This window comes from Pongo abelii, chromosome 8 (assembly GCF_028885655.2).
Source record: "Pongo abelii isolate AG06213 chromosome 8, NHGRI_mPonAbe1-v2.0_pri, whole genome shotgun sequence".
Taxonomy (NCBI): domain Eukaryota; kingdom Metazoa; phylum Chordata; class Mammalia; order Primates; family Hominidae; genus Pongo; species Pongo abelii.
The window spans coordinates 17,505,927-17,522,342 of record NC_071993.2 but is presented as its reverse complement, the minus strand read 5'-3'; the positions used below and the strand labels follow the sequence as shown (position 1 = coordinate 17,522,342).

General features: G+C 42.3%; 1 protein-coding gene and 1 long non-coding RNA gene across 3 annotated transcripts in view; one reads left to right on the top strand and one right to left on the bottom strand.

Moving 5' to 3' along the window:
* Positions 1-2,920, bottom strand: part of LOC129048181 (uncharacterized) — a 37,139-nt gene extending 34,219 nt beyond the window's left edge. Inside the window, exon 1 of the long non-coding RNA XR_008510300.1 lies at positions 2,807-2,920. This is a non-coding gene — a long non-coding RNA (uncharacterized LOC129048181). The remainder of the gene's footprint in view (positions 1-2,806) is intronic.
* Positions 1-16,416, top strand: part of ST8SIA6 (ST8 alpha-N-acetyl-neuraminide alpha-2,8-sialyltransferase 6) — a 139,956-nt gene that overhangs the window by 43,610 nt on the left and 79,930 nt on the right. The window contains exon 1 of one of the 2 annotated variants that reach the window (XM_054522008.2): positions 13,988-14,105. The exons of the other annotated variant lie outside the window; for it this stretch is intronic. The gene's annotated coding sequence lies outside the window, so the exon portion shown is untranslated. Of the gene's footprint in view, positions 1-13,987; positions 14,106-16,416 lie in introns of those variants that run through there. 2 annotated transcript variants of the gene reach the window in all.

Below are 16,416 nucleotides of genomic sequence, written 5' to 3'. Positions count from 1 at the left end.
GTGATTGATAGGTCCCTTGGGATGCTCTGCTAATTACAGTTTACCTAAGCACAGTAAATTTGGTTAGCCAATTCTCTTACACTTTCATTAAATATTAATGAGAACACTTGAGTAACATCATTTTAAATACAGTAAAATCTCAATTAACTAGAATAAACAAGGATTGAGTTTTTCTAGCTAATTAAATCTTATAATTAGCTGAAGGTTAACCAGGGGATCTTTTGGTTTGAAACCCTCCTGGTGATTTTTTTCTAGTGTCTTATTTTGTTTTTCCACCTGATCCACTCCAGATTTTAATTTTCCCTGGATGAGTTACCATCTTGCAATACCTCATGCTTAGTTGTCTCTTATTCATTCATTCATTTGTTCAAATTTACTAGGAGGCTACTAATAGATGAGGAAGTCATACCAGAGACAGACATGAAAACGGTAAAATACCAGATAAAGGGCAAACTCTAGAAGTTGTTCTTTCAACAAATTCTAGTTTATAGTTTTTGTTATTATTGTCTTACAAAGCGTGGGTCATAGAAAAAAAAATCTTGGTTGATGGGGAGATTCTTGTGTGCTTCCTGTTAACTGAATGAAGTAGTTTTCCCCCTTTGCATTTCAGAATTTTGAAAATCATCATTATTTTTTGACAGGGCCTGAGCCTCATTTATAAAACTGTCTCAGTATGATGAGACATTTCACTTGCTATTTATACTTTATTGTGACATACTCTTCTTGCCATTTCATTTCTTATTTAAGGTGCATGCAAATGTTTGGGCATGATTTCTGAAAGATTTTTTGCACTAATCTTTGTTCTGATGACCCTCAGCTGAACTCCACAAATAAGCCCCAAACAGTCTTTAGAAGATACACAAACATTCTCCAGTTTTGAATGTTAAGCCAGCACATTAGAATTCTGTTCACTGCTCACATGTGTCTGACAACTAGTTTTTGTAGGGTTAGGTTTTCATGGTATATCATTTCCGTGGGGCTTCCAAATTAATTAGGCAGCTTTTCCATATTGGCTCCCAGACTTGGACCAGTTTTCATTGGTTCACTTCTTCCTTGCTCTGTTGGCCAGAAATCACTCTATGATTTTTGTTTTTTGTTTGTTTGTTTGTGATGGAGTTTTGCTCTTGTTGCCCAGGCTGGAGTGCAATGGTGCAATCTTGGCTCACCAAAACCTCCGCCTCCCAGGTTCAAGCAATTCTCCTGCCTCAGCCTCCCGAGTAGCTGGGATTACAGGCATGTGCCACCACGCCTGGCTAATTTTGTATTTTTAGTAGAGACGGGGTTTCTCCATGTTGTTCAGGCTGGTCTCAAACTCCTGACCTCAGAAGATCCACCCACATTGGCCTCCCAAAGTGCATTGGTACGACCACAGCTTACTGCAGCCTCATACTCCTAGGCTCAAGCAATCCTCCCACCTCAGCCACCTGAGAAGCTGGGACTACAGCTGTGCACCATCACATCTGGCCAATTTTTTTTTTTTTTTTTTTTTTTTTTTTTTTTTTGGTATAGGCAGGGTCTTGCTATGTTGCCTAAGCTGGTCTTGAACTCCTAGGCTCAAGTGATCCACCTGCCTTGGCCTCCCAAATTGCTGAGATTACAGGCATGACCCAACAAACCTGGCTGCTCTACCTATTAAACTTTGTTTTGTCTTGTTTTGTTCTTTTAAAGAAGATTCCCCAACACCCTCTATAGGAGTTCCTAGGTATTGAACCTGATGCTTTCCTGAAAATGAATATAAAATATGAATATGTAAAAGTTGAGCTATAGACTTCCAGACTGTAAGAGAATCTTCACTCTTAGATGAGTAAACTTATTTTAAAACTGTAGTTATGGTTCAAATAGTTAAGTATTTGTACATTCTTTAATGTTACAGCACCTAATGGCCATCTCAAACACTTAAATTAGCATGGAGTCAACATTGAATACAGATAAAATATATTTTCCCATTAAAATTCTTATTTCAACTGGATGCTGTGGCTCACACCTGTAACCCCAACACTTTGGGAGGCAGAGGCAGGCAGATAACTGAGGTTGGGAGTTCGAGACCAGCCTGACCAATATGGAGAAACCCCATCTCTACTAAAAATACGAAAAAAAAAGAAAGAAAGAAAGAAAAAAAATTAGCCAGGCATGGTGACACATGCCTACAATCCCAGCTACTTGGGAGGCTGAGGCAGGAGAATCTCTTGAACCCAAGAGGCAGAGGTTGTGGTGAGCCAACATCGTGCCATTGCACTCCAGCCTGGGTAACAAGAGCGAAACTCCGTCTCAAAAAAAAAAAAAAAAAAAAAAAGAATAAAAAATAAAATTCTTATCTCAAAATTCACTTATTTGAGTTTTAGTGAAGATATATTTATTTATTCGTTTATTTATTTTATATTTTTCTTTTTTGAGACAATCTCGCTCTGTCGCCCAGGCTGGAGTGCAGTAGCACGATCACGGCTCACTGCAACCTCTACCTCCCGGGTTCAAGCGATTCTCCCTGCCTCAGCCTCCCAAGTAGCTGAGATTACAGATGCCCCCATGCACAGCTAATTTTTGTCTTTTTAGTAGAGACAGGGTTTCACCATGTTGGCCAGGCTGATCTTGAACTCCAAATCTCAAGTGATCCACCCTCCTCGGCCTCCCCATCTGCTGAGATTAGAGGCGTGAGCCACGGTGCCCGGCCTGAGGAAATATTTAATTAGCAGAGAAATTTACTTATTTTTTTGGTTGGGAAAAACAGCTTGCTGATGGTGATTGCATAGCTAATATGGACATGTAAGCATGGATATAACTGACATTTAATGACATTTCCAGAACTTACATTCTTGGATTGGGTGTTTTCTCAGAAGAGACAGGGTTTCTTCGGTCGTCATCCAGTTTGCTTGCACAAACCCTATTCAAGGGTTGCATTTGTCGGGCTGGACCCAGAGTGGAGCCTGACTGGGGGCTTTGGCCATGATGGATGGGGGTTATTCTCTTCTCTGTAGCAGAACTCCTGGGAGACTGAACCATGCCACTGAATCAGGAAAATAATTATGTTAAATGTTCCCAGTAACATAAGTCTCCTCTTCCATTATTTCCTTTGTTATGGTTTTTATCTGAAAATTAAAAACAAAACAGAACACTTATTGGTGACATGATGACTTAGCTCACTTTACTTTTGTAGCTTTTAAATGGACTCATTGCTTTTCCCAGAAACCCTTCTGCCTATGAGACAGTCCCACTTTTCTTGTGTGTGAAGTCTTGTTCTAGACTCTTATGAAAAAGACTGTCAGGGCAGAACTTGATCCAGGAGACTTTTAAGAACTTGTTACTCAAAGTGAGACCCTTAGTCCAGTGGGATTGGCATTGTCTGGGAGCTCGTAGATATGACACCAAACCAGGTTCATTCTCCCTGCACACAGTAAGCCAATCACAGTGACAGTGGGTCTTGCAAAAGAGAAAAGATTTATTCACAGGGCAACCCAGCCAGGAGATGGGAGAACAGCTCTCAAATCTACCTTCTCAAGGATAGTGCTTAGGGATATTTACGGAGTAAAGAATTAGGATGGTCTAAGGTGGGGAAAGGTGATTGAGGGTAGGGAGAAGTGAGATAACTGGTGATCTGAGCAAGTGCAGTCTGGGCGCATGGCTCTTCCTAGGACACATGGTCAGAAAATAGCAGTGTTAACATGATCTGAGGGTGGAGTTTTGGCCCTCTGATGGCAAGTGTCACTTTTCGGACATCCATGCAGGTGCATTCAGAGGGTTGGTGGTCTCAGCTGGTTTGAACTGGACAGGGGCCGCCCCAAGTTCCTAAAAGACAACTTAAGCAATTGTTACTATGGTGACATATATGTCAGAGTGTTATTTATAGGGAAGCTAGTGAAAGCTCAGTTATAGCATTTAGCAGCCTGACTTTAAGCTATGTGGGTTTAAAAAATCAACAAGCAGCAAAAATCAACAAGGTGCAAGCAACTTAAAAGATTAGCCCTCAGTAGCCGGGCGCAGTGGCTCACACCTGTAATCCCAACACTTTGGGAGGCCAAGGCAGGCAGATCACCTGAGGTCAGGAGTTTGAGACCAGCCTGGCCAACATGGAGAAACCCTGTCTCTACTAAAAATACAAAAATTAGCCAGGTGTGGTGGCACATGCCTGTAATCCCAGCTACTTGGGAGGCTGAGGGGGGAGAATCACTTGAACACGGGAGGCAGAGGTTTCGGTGAGCCAAGATCACACCATTGCACTCCAGCCTGGGCAACGAGCAAAACTCCATCCCCCAACCAAAAAAAAAAAAAAAAAAAAAAAAAAAAAGATTACCCCTCGGTTTCAGAAATGTAGAATATTAGGGCCTACCCTGGATCTACTCAACCAGAATCTGCATTTTAACACATTTCTCAGGTGATTCATGGGCACACTGCAGTTGAAGAAGTGCTGCCTTAAGAGGCCTGCCAAGACAGTAACAACCGCCACTGTATAGACTATGAATGGGAGAAAAAAGTAACCCTTCCTCAACCCTCGTATGTTTGTAGTTGGGATAGACTCACAAGAAAAGACAGATTAACAAGAGAAAAACAAGCAAGTGTATGAATGCATGCAGTGCATGTCCCATGGGAGGAAAGTAACTCAAAGCAGTGGCTTTAGGAGTCTGGCTTATGTCGTATATTCGACAAAGAACAATACAGTTCAGAGAAGTAACAAGAAAAAGGGGAGGCTGTCCCAGGATCCTAGAAGTGGGAAAATGTGGGAAGGCAAATTTATGGGAAATGAACGGAGTGAAGTCCACTGGCAGAACCTCCTGGCTTTGTTGCTGAGCTGATAAAAGGTTGTAAAGGAGAATTTACATCCTGGCTTTAGGTGCAAAATAGGGGGAGGGTAGAAGACCTTTTGTCTTTGCAATTCTCTGCCCTGCTTTTAGGCAAACAGAAGGAAGGCAGAGAGCTTTTCTGTCTGCTTCTTAATTGCCTTTAGCTCAAAAAACATTTATCACAGAGGCATATTTTGAGGTGACACATTCTGGTTTCTTTCAACAAATACTCCTGAATACTGATTATTAAGCAGGGTCTCCACTCCAATGACTGTGCTAAGTGTTTTTATGCATTGTCTCATACAGATTTTGCATCAAATGAATCAAAGAGAGGATTATTCTCATTTTGCACCCGAGGAAGCTGAAATCATAGAAGGGCTAAATAACTTTCTTCCTTTTTTTTTTTTTTTTGAAATGGAGTCTTGCTCTGTTGCCCAGGCTGGAGTGCAATGATGGCACGATCGTGGCTCACTGCAACCTCCACCTCCTGGATTCAAGTAATTCTCCTGCCTCAGCCTCCTGATTAGGGGGCACTACAGGCACCCGCCACCATGCCCGGCTAAGTTTTGTACTTTTAGTAGAGACAGGATTTTGCCATGTTGGCCAAGCTGGTCTTGAACTCCTGACCTCGTGATCTGCCTGCCTTGGCCTCCCAAAGTGCTGGGATTACAGGAATGAGCCACCACATCCGGCCAATAACTTTCTTAAAGTTAAGCATCTAGTGTGTATCAGAGCAGGAATCTGAGTGATTGTCCACTTGCCTTTAAATTTTATCCTCTTGATCACTGTAATTTGTTTATTTGATTCAAAAATGTTGTCAGCACCCTCATTTGAGGTGTTAAAGGATAATTTTCATATAAAGCTAAAACCATGTATTTCACACAGATACGAAAATGATCACTTTTTAAATATTTATTTTATTTTTATTTTTTAGACAGGGTCTCATTGCTGCCAGGAGTTCAGTGGTGTGATCGTGGCTCACTGCAGGCTTGAACTCCTGGGCTCAGGCAATCCTCCTGTCTCAGCTTCTGGAATAGCTGGGACTACAGGCATGTACTACCATGCCTGGCTATTTTTAAAAATTTTTTTATAAAGATGAGTTCTTGAAATTTTGCTCAGGCTGCTTTCGAACTCCTGGGCTCAACCGTAAAGATTTAATTTAAATCATCAGTGAGAAAACTGGAAAGGTGTTATAACCAGTTCAAAGGGGAATCCACAGAATAGATACATTTACATTACAGATCAGAACTATTGAGATGAGTGTGTCAATGGAGGCAGAACTACTTTTTCCTTGTGGTGTGGGAGAGGGAGAGTTGCCTCTCCCCTGGACACAATTCATTTGCATACCTATGGATAAGAATTATTTTGTATTGCTATCAGTTATGCACAATTTATAGAACTGTAAAATAGCTCTGTTAAAGAAGAAAGTATTCATGACACGCGTTAAAACAGTACGGCAGAATTTATTCAGGACTATTGTGGTAGGTGTAGAGACTACTGCAATGGGGTTTGCAGTAGGGAAGAGAGACTAGGGTCAACTTCGAATGCAAGGAAAAGTGGGGATTTATAGGCAAGGAGCAGGGCAGCGAGCTCAGTGGATGGAAAATCACTAAGAGGAAACATCAGAGGTAAGGTGCAATTCTGGGTAAGGCTGACTAGGGTGATCAGACATCACCTAGGGCATGGTGAGGGATGAAGAATTTTATCAGAAATCAAAGATGGTCAGATATTAAGCGTAGAGAATTCTGGCCAAACTGACTTAGTAAGATCTTTGCTAAGATGAGTTATTGAGGCTGTGTCCAAGGATGAGGCCTTGTTGAAAAAGAACTGGGGTAGCTTGGTTAAGGAGAAAATCTTTGTCAGCTCCCATAGACTCAGAATTCGATACAATGGAGGGGCTGGTGGTGCTATGGACAATGAGATGGTTCTCCATTGAATGGCAAACTTTCCCCTATGAGGGAGGTAGAACGGCATAATGTCTGAGTTCAAAACTCCACTCCACTTCCAACTCGCACAGTGACTTCGGGTATGTTATTTAATCTTCCAGTGTCTCAATTTCCTCAGTTTATAAAATGGACCTAGTACCTAACCTATATGTTCAATGTGAGAAGTAAATGAAATGAGATGACACATGTGTAAACTTCTTAAAACAATACACATGGCACCTAATGACTATTCGATATACTTCACTCTTATGACCTTCATTCTTTTTTTTTTTTTTTTTTTGAGACAGTGTCTTCCTCTGTCGCCCAGGCTGGGGTGCAGTGGCACCATCTCTCTGCTGCTCACTGCAGCCTCTGCCTCCCGGGTTCAAGCGATTCTCCCACCTCAGGCTCCCAAGTAGCTGAGATTACAGGCATGCACCACCACGCCCGGGTAATTTTTTTTGTACTTTCAGTAGAGACAGAGTTTCATCATGTTGGCCAGGCTGGTCTCGAACTCCTGACCTCAGGTGATCCACCTGCCTTGGCCTCCCAAAGTGCTGGGGTTACAGGCATGAGCCACCGTGCCCGGCTCCTTCATTCTTAACTAAGATGGCATATGAGGATTTTTACATCAGGGAATGTGGATATTAATATTAAAAAATAATTAGCGTATCCAAGATTTTCAAATTCAAGGCACACTCAAGAAAGATCAAAATAATCTTAGCTGTTTAGAGTAAGAAAAAATATGTATTTTAGACCAGACAAGTGCAGTAATGAGAAGGGGAAAAAGAGTAGAACGAGGAATTCAATCTGTAAATGATGGTGAACAATCACTTGAGATAACTCACTACCTTCAGACCAGCCTAGAGTAAGAGAATATCGTTGGAAGTCGGTTAAAAAAGACAGAAACACTGCACTGTGGGTGAATTCCACACTGACTCTACACTTTTAGGCTTGCTTCCTACAGCCAAGGACCTGTCACTCCTGGACCAGTGAAATGAGACACGGATGCTCATGTTTGCAACTTGTTTTCAATCTATTTTATTTTATCTCTACTCGCCTAAAGACACCATTTCCTAATTAGGGTCCTAATTTTGCACACCGAATTTGAGGTTTTTATAAATCTCCATATCAAATCTGTCCTTTTGATAACTCCCACTTCAGGCAACTGAGGCAAGCCAATACTTTCTGACTGCCCAAAGGACTCACGCCTGAGCCAGGTCCATCTGTTTCCCTGTTTGGGGTAATCTGTGGGGTGGGGGGAGACTGAACTTCAGAAGAAGTGAGTCTGTGAGGTTCATTCCTGTGAATCCTTCCCTTAACATTAGAGTGATGGGCAGCAATAGTGTTCATGGTGTAGGGAAAATTTTGTGCCACAATGGATAGGTTTGCACTGTTGAGATCACATACTTCTTTGACTTTGTTGTTTTCTTTTTTTTTTATTATTATACTTTAAGTTCTAGGGTACATGTGCATAACATGCAGGTTTGTTACATATGTATACATGTGCCATGTTGGTGTGCTGCACCCATTAACTCGTCATTTACATTAGGTATAGCTCCTAATGCTATCCCTCCCCCCTCCCCCCTCCCCAACAACAGGCCCCGGTGTGTGATGTTCCCCTTCCTGTGTCCAAGTGTTCTCATTGTTCAATTCCCACCTATGAGTGAGAATATGTGGTGTTTGGATTTTTGCCCTTGTGATAGTTTGCTGAGAATGATGGTTTCCAGCTTCATCCATGTCCCTACAAAGGACATGAACTCATCCTTTTTTATAGCTGCATAGTATTCCATGGTGTATATGTGTTTTCTTAATCCAGTCTATCATTGATGGACATTTGCGTTGGTTCCAAGTCTTTGCTATTGTGAATAGTGCTGCAATAAACATATGTGTGCATGTGTCTTTATAGCAGCATGATTTATAATCCTTTGGGTATATACCCAGTAATGGGATGGCTGGGTCAAATGGTATTTCTAGTTCTAGATCCTTCAGGAATTGCCACACTGTCTTCCACAATGGTTGAACTAGTTTACAGTCCCACTAACAGTGTAAAAGTGTTCCTATTTCTCCACATCCTCTCCAGCACCTGTTGTTTCTTGACTTTTTAATGATCACCATTCTAACTGGTGTGAGATGATGTCTCATTGTGGTTTTGATTTGCATTTCTCTGATGGCCAGTGATGATGAGCATTTTTTCATGTGTCTTTTGGCTGCATAAATGTCTTCTTTTGTGAAGTGTCTGTTCATATCCTTTGCCCACTTTTTGATGGGGTTGTTTTTTTCTTGTAAATTTGTTTGAGTTCTTTGTAGATTCTGGATATTAGCCCTTTGTCTGATGAGTAGATTGCAAAAATTTTCTCCCGTTCTGTAGGTTGCCTGTTCACTCTGATGGTGGTTTGTTTTGCTGTGCAGAAGCTCTTTAGTTTAATTAGATCCCATTTGTCAATTTTGGCTTTTGTTGCCATTGCTTTTGGTGTTTTAGACATGAAGTCCCTGCCCATGCCTATGTCCTGAAAGGTATTGCCTAGGTTTTCTTCTAGGGTTTTGAAGTCTCTCATCCATCTTGAATTAATTTTTGTATAAGGTGTAAGGAAGGGATCCAGTTTCAGCTTTCTACATATGGCTAGCCAGTTTTCCCAGCACCATTTATTAAATAGGGAATCCTTTCCCCATTGCTTGTTTTTCTCAGGTTTGTCAAAGATCAGATGGTTGTAGATGTGTGGTATTATTTCTGAGGGCTCTGTTCTGTTCCCTTGGTCTATATCTCTGTTTTGGTACCAGTACCATGCTGTTTTGGTTACTGTAGCCTTGTAGTATAGTTTGAAGTCAGGTAGCGTGATGCCTCCAGCTTTGTTCTTTTGGCTTAGAATTGTCTTGGCAATGCAGGCTCTTTTTTGGTTCCATATGAACTTTAAAGTAGTTCTTTCCAATTCTGTGAAGAAAGTCATTGGTAGCTTGATGGGGATGACACTGAATCTATAAATTACCTTGGGCAGTATGGCCATTTTCACGATATTGATTCTTCCTATCCATGAGCATGGAATATTCTTTCATTTGTTTGTGTCCTCTTTTATTTCATTGAGCAGTGGTTTGTAGTTCTCCTTGAAGAGGTCCTTCACATCCCTTGTAAGTTGGATTCCTAGGTATTTTATTCTCTTTGAAGTAATTGTGAATGGGAGTTCACTGATGATTTGGCTCTCTGTTTGTCTGTTATTGGTGTATAAGAATGCTTGTGATTTTTGCACATTGATTTTGTATCCTGAGACTTTGCTGAAGTTGCTTATCAGCTTAAGGAGATTTTGGGCTGAGACAATGGGGTTTTCTGGATATACAATCATGTCATCTGCAAACAGGGACAATTTGACTTTCTCTTTTCCTAATTGAATACCCTTTATTTCTTTCTCCTGCCTGATTGCCCTGGCCAGAACTTCCAACACTATGTTGAATAGGAGTGGTGAGAGAGGGCATCCCTGTCTCATGGCACTTTTCAAAGGGAATGCTTCCAGTTTTTGCCCATTCGGTATGATATTGGCTGTGGGTTTGTCATAAATAGCTCTTATTATTTTGAGATACGTCCCATTCATACCTAATTTATTGAGATATTTTAGCATGAAGGGCTGTTGAATTTTGTCAAAGGCCTTTTCTGCATCTATTGAGATAATCATGTGGTTTTTGTCTTTGGTTCTGCTTATATGCTGGATTACGTTTATTGATTTGCATATGTTGAACCAGCCTTGCATCCCAGGGATGAAGCCCACTTGATCATGGTGGATAAGCTTTTTGATGTGCTGCTGGATTTGGTTTGCCAGGATTTTATTTTGGAGACAGAGTCTCACTTTATCACCCAGGATGGAGTGCAGTCGCATGATCTCAGCTCACTGCAGCCTCCACCTCCTGGGTTCAAGCAATTCTCCTGCCTCAGCCTCCCAAGTAGCTGGGATTACAGGTATGCGCCACCATGCCCGGCTAAGTTTTGTATTTTTAGTAGACATGGGGTTTCACCATGTTAACCAGGCTGGTCTCGAACTCTGACCTTAGGTTATCCACCAACCTCAGTCTCCCAAAGTGCTGGGATTACAGGTATGAGCCACTGTACCTGGCCAGATCACACACCTCTGAGTTACCTGATTCTGATCCTGTGGGAGCTATTTTATAACTCCAAGTTGCAGTTAACTGATAGCAATGCAAAATAATTCTTGTCCATAAATATGCAAATTACGTCCTGTGTGGTAGAGGTCCTAATGACTCACCCTGCCCCTCACTTTGCCAGTTCTTTTACTGGCACATTCATCTCAATATTCCTGATCTGCAAAGGTGGTGGTGCTCTGCATTCTCCTTTGAACTGCTTCCCTCCTTATGAGTAAAATAAAAGCTTTCACACATGTTCATTTTATATGTGCATGAGAGTTACAATTTTACTTTTTTTTTTTTTTTTGGAGACAGAATCTCCCTCAGTCATCCAGGCTGGAGGGCAGTGGTGCAATCAAAGCATACTGCAGTCTCCACTTCCCAGGCTCAAGCAATCCTCCCACCTCAGCTTCCTGAGTAGTTGGGACCACAGGCACGCACCTCCACATCTGGCTAATTTTTAAATTGTATATAGAGACAGGAGTCTCACTATGTTACCCAGGCTGGTCTCAAACTCCTAGGCTCAAGACCCTCTCCTACCTCGGCCTCCCAAAGTGCTGGGATTACAGGTGTAAGCCACCTCACCTGGCTGATTTTACATTGTTGAAAAGTATCTTGCAACTATGGTAGGAGGGCAAAATACATTATGGTAACTGACTCAGAAGCAGAGAGCTAGCTAATTAATCTTCATTGAGGGTAACTGAAGGCAAATAAAAGCCAACTAAGCAGAGATTATTTGCAGACATTTTTGCCATTTTAAGCTGCCTGCAATGTTTGTGTATAAAAGAATGAACTTCTATGAAGTCATTTTAAGAAAAGTTCCTCTATTTTGAATTAAATGGCATTCACCAAAACATAGAATCATGGTTTCTTGAAATTAATATGATTATGGAAGATAGCCGGCTTTCATTCTGCAAGCTCAGATGGTAATTGTGTGTTTACTTGTCTGTCATCCCCACCAGGCTGTTTGCTTCAAGGCAGCAAAGAAACTGTTTTCTACCTTGTTTTATCTCCAGAATTTACCATTCTCTGGCACAGATATCAGGTGAAGGACGAAATTAAAAGGCAGCCAGAATCTGCCCCTCATCTTTGTAGGCACCGTGACTTGATTTTGTCAGTTCTTGAGTATAATGGATATACAAAGGCAGACTCTTGTTAACCAGATTCATACAAGATGATTTATAAACCAGAATATTCATTTGTTAATTAAAAAGAGTATTCAAACCATGCAGTAGACTACGATGCTTGCCTTTCTCCCTCAGGAAAACTATATGGTGTGTGTGTGTTGGGGGGGTGGTGGCTACATTACAATTAGAAGTTTGCTTAATGAGCTGGAAGTTGGTGCACAGCTAATGACTGTGGCATCTGTCCCAGGGGCAGGTCAGCCTGTTACATCCCTCTACGGTGCTCAGGATGCTGGTGGCTAGGGTGCTCTCCTGGCTCCTCATCCCTGGAATGAGGACAGAGTGTTTCTAAGTATATGGAAAGAACCTTATAACCCTTTGGGCTTTCTGTTCTTTGATAATATTCCCTGTCTGTTAAAACATTCTTTCTTCAGAGACAGTAACATTGATTTGGTTTTAAGCTTTACATTTAAATTCACAATCCAGTTTTAGCCCCTGTACAGTCACTGTAAATACAATTTGGGATATTCTTGAAACTCCTTTGTCGCCCATGTGCAGATTATTCTTCGGGATGTTTTACTTGGCCAGGGGACTGACTGCATGATTGTATTAATTACGAGTCATATGCAGAGGGTGACATTAATTCTATGTTTTAGAGGTCTGTGTGGATGATCGGTAAGCACTGATGGCATTATTTTGTAGGGATTGAATAGTTTGTTTCCTTCAAGAGGCATTCTTCACACTATCAGAGTCTTAATTTTTTTTTTTTTCTTAAGATGGAGTCTTGCTCTATCACCCAGGCTGGAGTGCAATGGTGCAATCTCAGCTCACTGCAACCTCTGCCTCCCGGGTTTAGGCGATTCTCCTGCCTCAGCCTCCTGAGTAGCTGGGATTACAGGCATGCGCCACCATGCCTAGCTAATTTTTGTATTTTTAGTAGAGATGGGGTTTCGCCATGTTGACCAGCCTGGGCTTGAACTCCTGACCTCAGGTGATCCACCCACCTCAGCCTCCCAAAGTGCTGGGATTACAGGCATGAGCCACTGTGCCCAGCCCAGAGTCTTAATTTTTCTTACTTGGCAGTAGCCATTGTAGTCTCTAAGCTTTTGGCTATTCTGTGGAATCTTATCAGCAGGGCTTGTAAAGTGATCACTTTCAACTCAAGAATGACTTATACAGATCTAATTTTTTAAAAGTACATCAACCATATGTGGATAACAGTAATAGCAGAACTGCTTGTTTTTGTGTATCTTTTCTTTCCAACCTTATTAAAGATTTTTCCCCCCAACATACTGAAGTGATGAAAACATGCCTAAAGTCTTGGTTGCCAGTACCAAACAAACAAATTCTGTAATCAAATAATAAAAGCAGCCAGAAGCCATAATATAAGACTGGAAGGAATTAAAAAAGGGAAATGTGTACCAATTAATGGTTAACAAATGCAGGCAGGGGCCAGGTGGTAGATGGCTTTGCATGCCCAGTTAATAAGGAGTACAGAGCACATCTCAAGAGTGATGGGGATGGAAGGTCTTTGAGCAGGGAAATGATGTGATCAAATGTGCACAGGAGGCCAGGCGCGGTGGCTCACGCCTGTAATCCCAGCACTTTGGGAGGCCGAGGCGGGTGGATCACCTGAGGTCAGGAGTTCGAGACCAGCCTGGCCAACATGGTAAACTCCTGTCTCTGCTAAAAATACAAAAATTAGCCAGGCGTGGTGGCAGGCATCCTGTAATCCCAGCTACTCAGGAGACTGAGTCAGGAGAATCACTTGAACCCAGGAGGTGGAGGTTGCAGTGAGCCGAGAATGCGCCATTGCACTCCAGCCTGGGGGACAACAGCGAGACTTCGTCTCAAAAAAAAAAAATGTGCACACGAGACAACCCCCCGCGGAGAAAATGAGGATGGAGCTGAAGGGGAAAGAGGTTGGCAGAGGTGTTTACAGGAAGCCAGCAGACTAAGACACGAGACATGGAGGCAGTGTATGGGGGAACACCAGTAAACTGAATACCAGCCACTTACTTTAAATTCACATCAGAAAAAGAAGACTCATGGGAAACACCCACTCTTACGCACTGGCCCAAGAAAGAACCTGCGAAAGGACCTGAATAGTAGTCGGAGGTCAAAGGACAAGAAGAGAGGACTGCCGTGGAAGCCAGGTACTGAGTGAGTTGTCAGTGGTTCAGATACCCTCGGGGGTCAAATGGCAAATGTTGAAATAGCTCTTGGACTTGGTGATGCTTTCCAAGAATGGTTTAGTGGATTTGCAGGTAAAGAAAAAGGACAAGAGTTAGTTGCACTTTGAACGAAAGGTAAGGCAATAGATGGAGGAGCATAGCAGAATGGGTGATTTCGTTTGTTTTTGATTTTGAGATGGAATTGAGTTGGGAAAGGAGACGGTGGTAGGGAAAGGGGAAAGATTCAGGAGACAGAAAAATCAAGGGATGGGCTGGATCTCAGAGGAGATAGAGAGGGATGTGATGGCAGGTGGATTATTCTTTTGTGAGAGGAGAGACATTTCTTTCTCTGAGAAGGAAAGTCAAGGTGGCTTGTACCTACAGGCCAATGCTCACCCAGCTGTACCATGTTTCTCTGAAAAAGGAGCACAGTTAAATGAGAAGTTAGGAGTCCAGAGAACAGGCAAAGACAATAAGAAACAGTGGATGCCTAGTGTAGCCATGGAGGGAACTGGGCATGTAATAGAATTGCCAAGGTATATAAAAGGCCCTACAAATTGGACACTATGAATTTACCAAGGCACTAACTCAGCCGCATGATTTTTTTTCCAGCACTCCTCATGGGTCAGGTATAGGAATACAGGATTCCAGTGGCTGTATTGCTACATTATTGCAGATTTGCCAGGTGACAAGATGTCAATGGATCAGGGAATTGAGAAGGCTGTCAAGATGTGACAAATGCTACAAGTGGGCAGAAAAATAATCTTGCACAGTGACATGTGAACAGAGATTGTGATCTTCTAATGGAGCAATTAGAGAAGTATTGGCAGAACAGTTAGAGCCATCTCCACTCATCGGTCGGAGGCTTCTCATGCTAACCCGACTACAGAGTTCTTGCAGAACACCATGAGGGTCGCCATGGTCTCTCCCATGACTTGTGTCTTTGGGGGTGCTCTCAACTGTATAGTTTGGCAGTTCTGATGTGAACAGGTCATTATTTCTATTTCAGCTAATTCTGGTATGAAGTGCTTCTATTTTTTTTTTTTTTTTTTTGAGTTTCGCTCTTGTTGCCCAGGCTGGAGTGCAATGGCGCAATCTCGGCTCACCACAACCTTCGCCTCCTGGGTTCAAGCAATTCTCCTGCCTCAGCCTCCTGAGTAGCTGGGATTACAGGCACGTGCCACCACACCCAACTAATTTTTTATTTTTAGTAGAGGTGGGGTTTCTCCATGTTGGTCAGGCTGGTCTTGAACTCCGGACCACGGGTGATCTGCCTGCCTTGGCCTCCCAAAGTGCTCAGATTACAGGTGTGAGCCACCACACCCGGCAAGTTTTTAAGAAGTGCTTTTAACAGAAAATTGGAATAAAATTTAAAATTTTTTTTTAGTCTCAGAATTGACTGAAACAGAATTCATACTTTGAGCCTGCAAGAGTCTGGCTTCAGGGTTTTGGTTCTTAGAGTTTGCTTGGCAACCCTACTGAGTCCTCTTCTTTTTCTCTCCCTAGACTCAACTGCTCAGACTTCTAACTTGGTTAGTTTTAGGTGGGTCCCTCTGCATTCATATGCTGGACTTCTACCTGGAAAGGAGTTCTCCTGCAGCAGGATGTGATATGATCCCCAGTATATTAGTCGATTTTCATGCTGCTGATAAAGATAAACCCAAGACTGGGTAATTTATAAGAAAAAGACATTTAATGGACTCAGTTCCACGTGGCTGGGGAGGCGAAAGACATGTCTTACATGGTGGTAGACAAGAGAGAGAATGAGAATCAAGCGAATGGGGTTTCCCCTTATAAAACCATCGACTTATTCACTACCATGAGAACAGTATGGGGGAAACTGCCCCCCTGTGATTCAATTTTCTCCGACAGGGTCCTTCCCACAACACGTGGGAATTGTGAAAGCTGTAATTCAAGATGAGATATGGGTGGGGACACAGCCAAACCATATCATCCAGTAATCCTTCCTGGGCTTACAAATCAGCCCACGCTTGTCTTGCAGCCATCTCTTGTGCCACCATGTTGTTCCTGGTTTAGAGTCTTTGCAATTCCTACTTTCACCTTGAGCAATTTCTCTCAATCCCCTATGACTTGTCTGAGAGATGTCCCCACATCAGCATTTTTTAAAAAAGGACTCAACCCAATGTCTTCACTTGTGGTGTGCCCCAACCTCTTAGATGGGATCTGCTCACAGCTAGTGTCCTCTCTTATCCCAGAATTGAGAAGGTCTCTTTCTGGAGCAAGTTTGAATGACATTAGATGAAAAAAGGAAGAAAATTCTGAAGACTCTTGA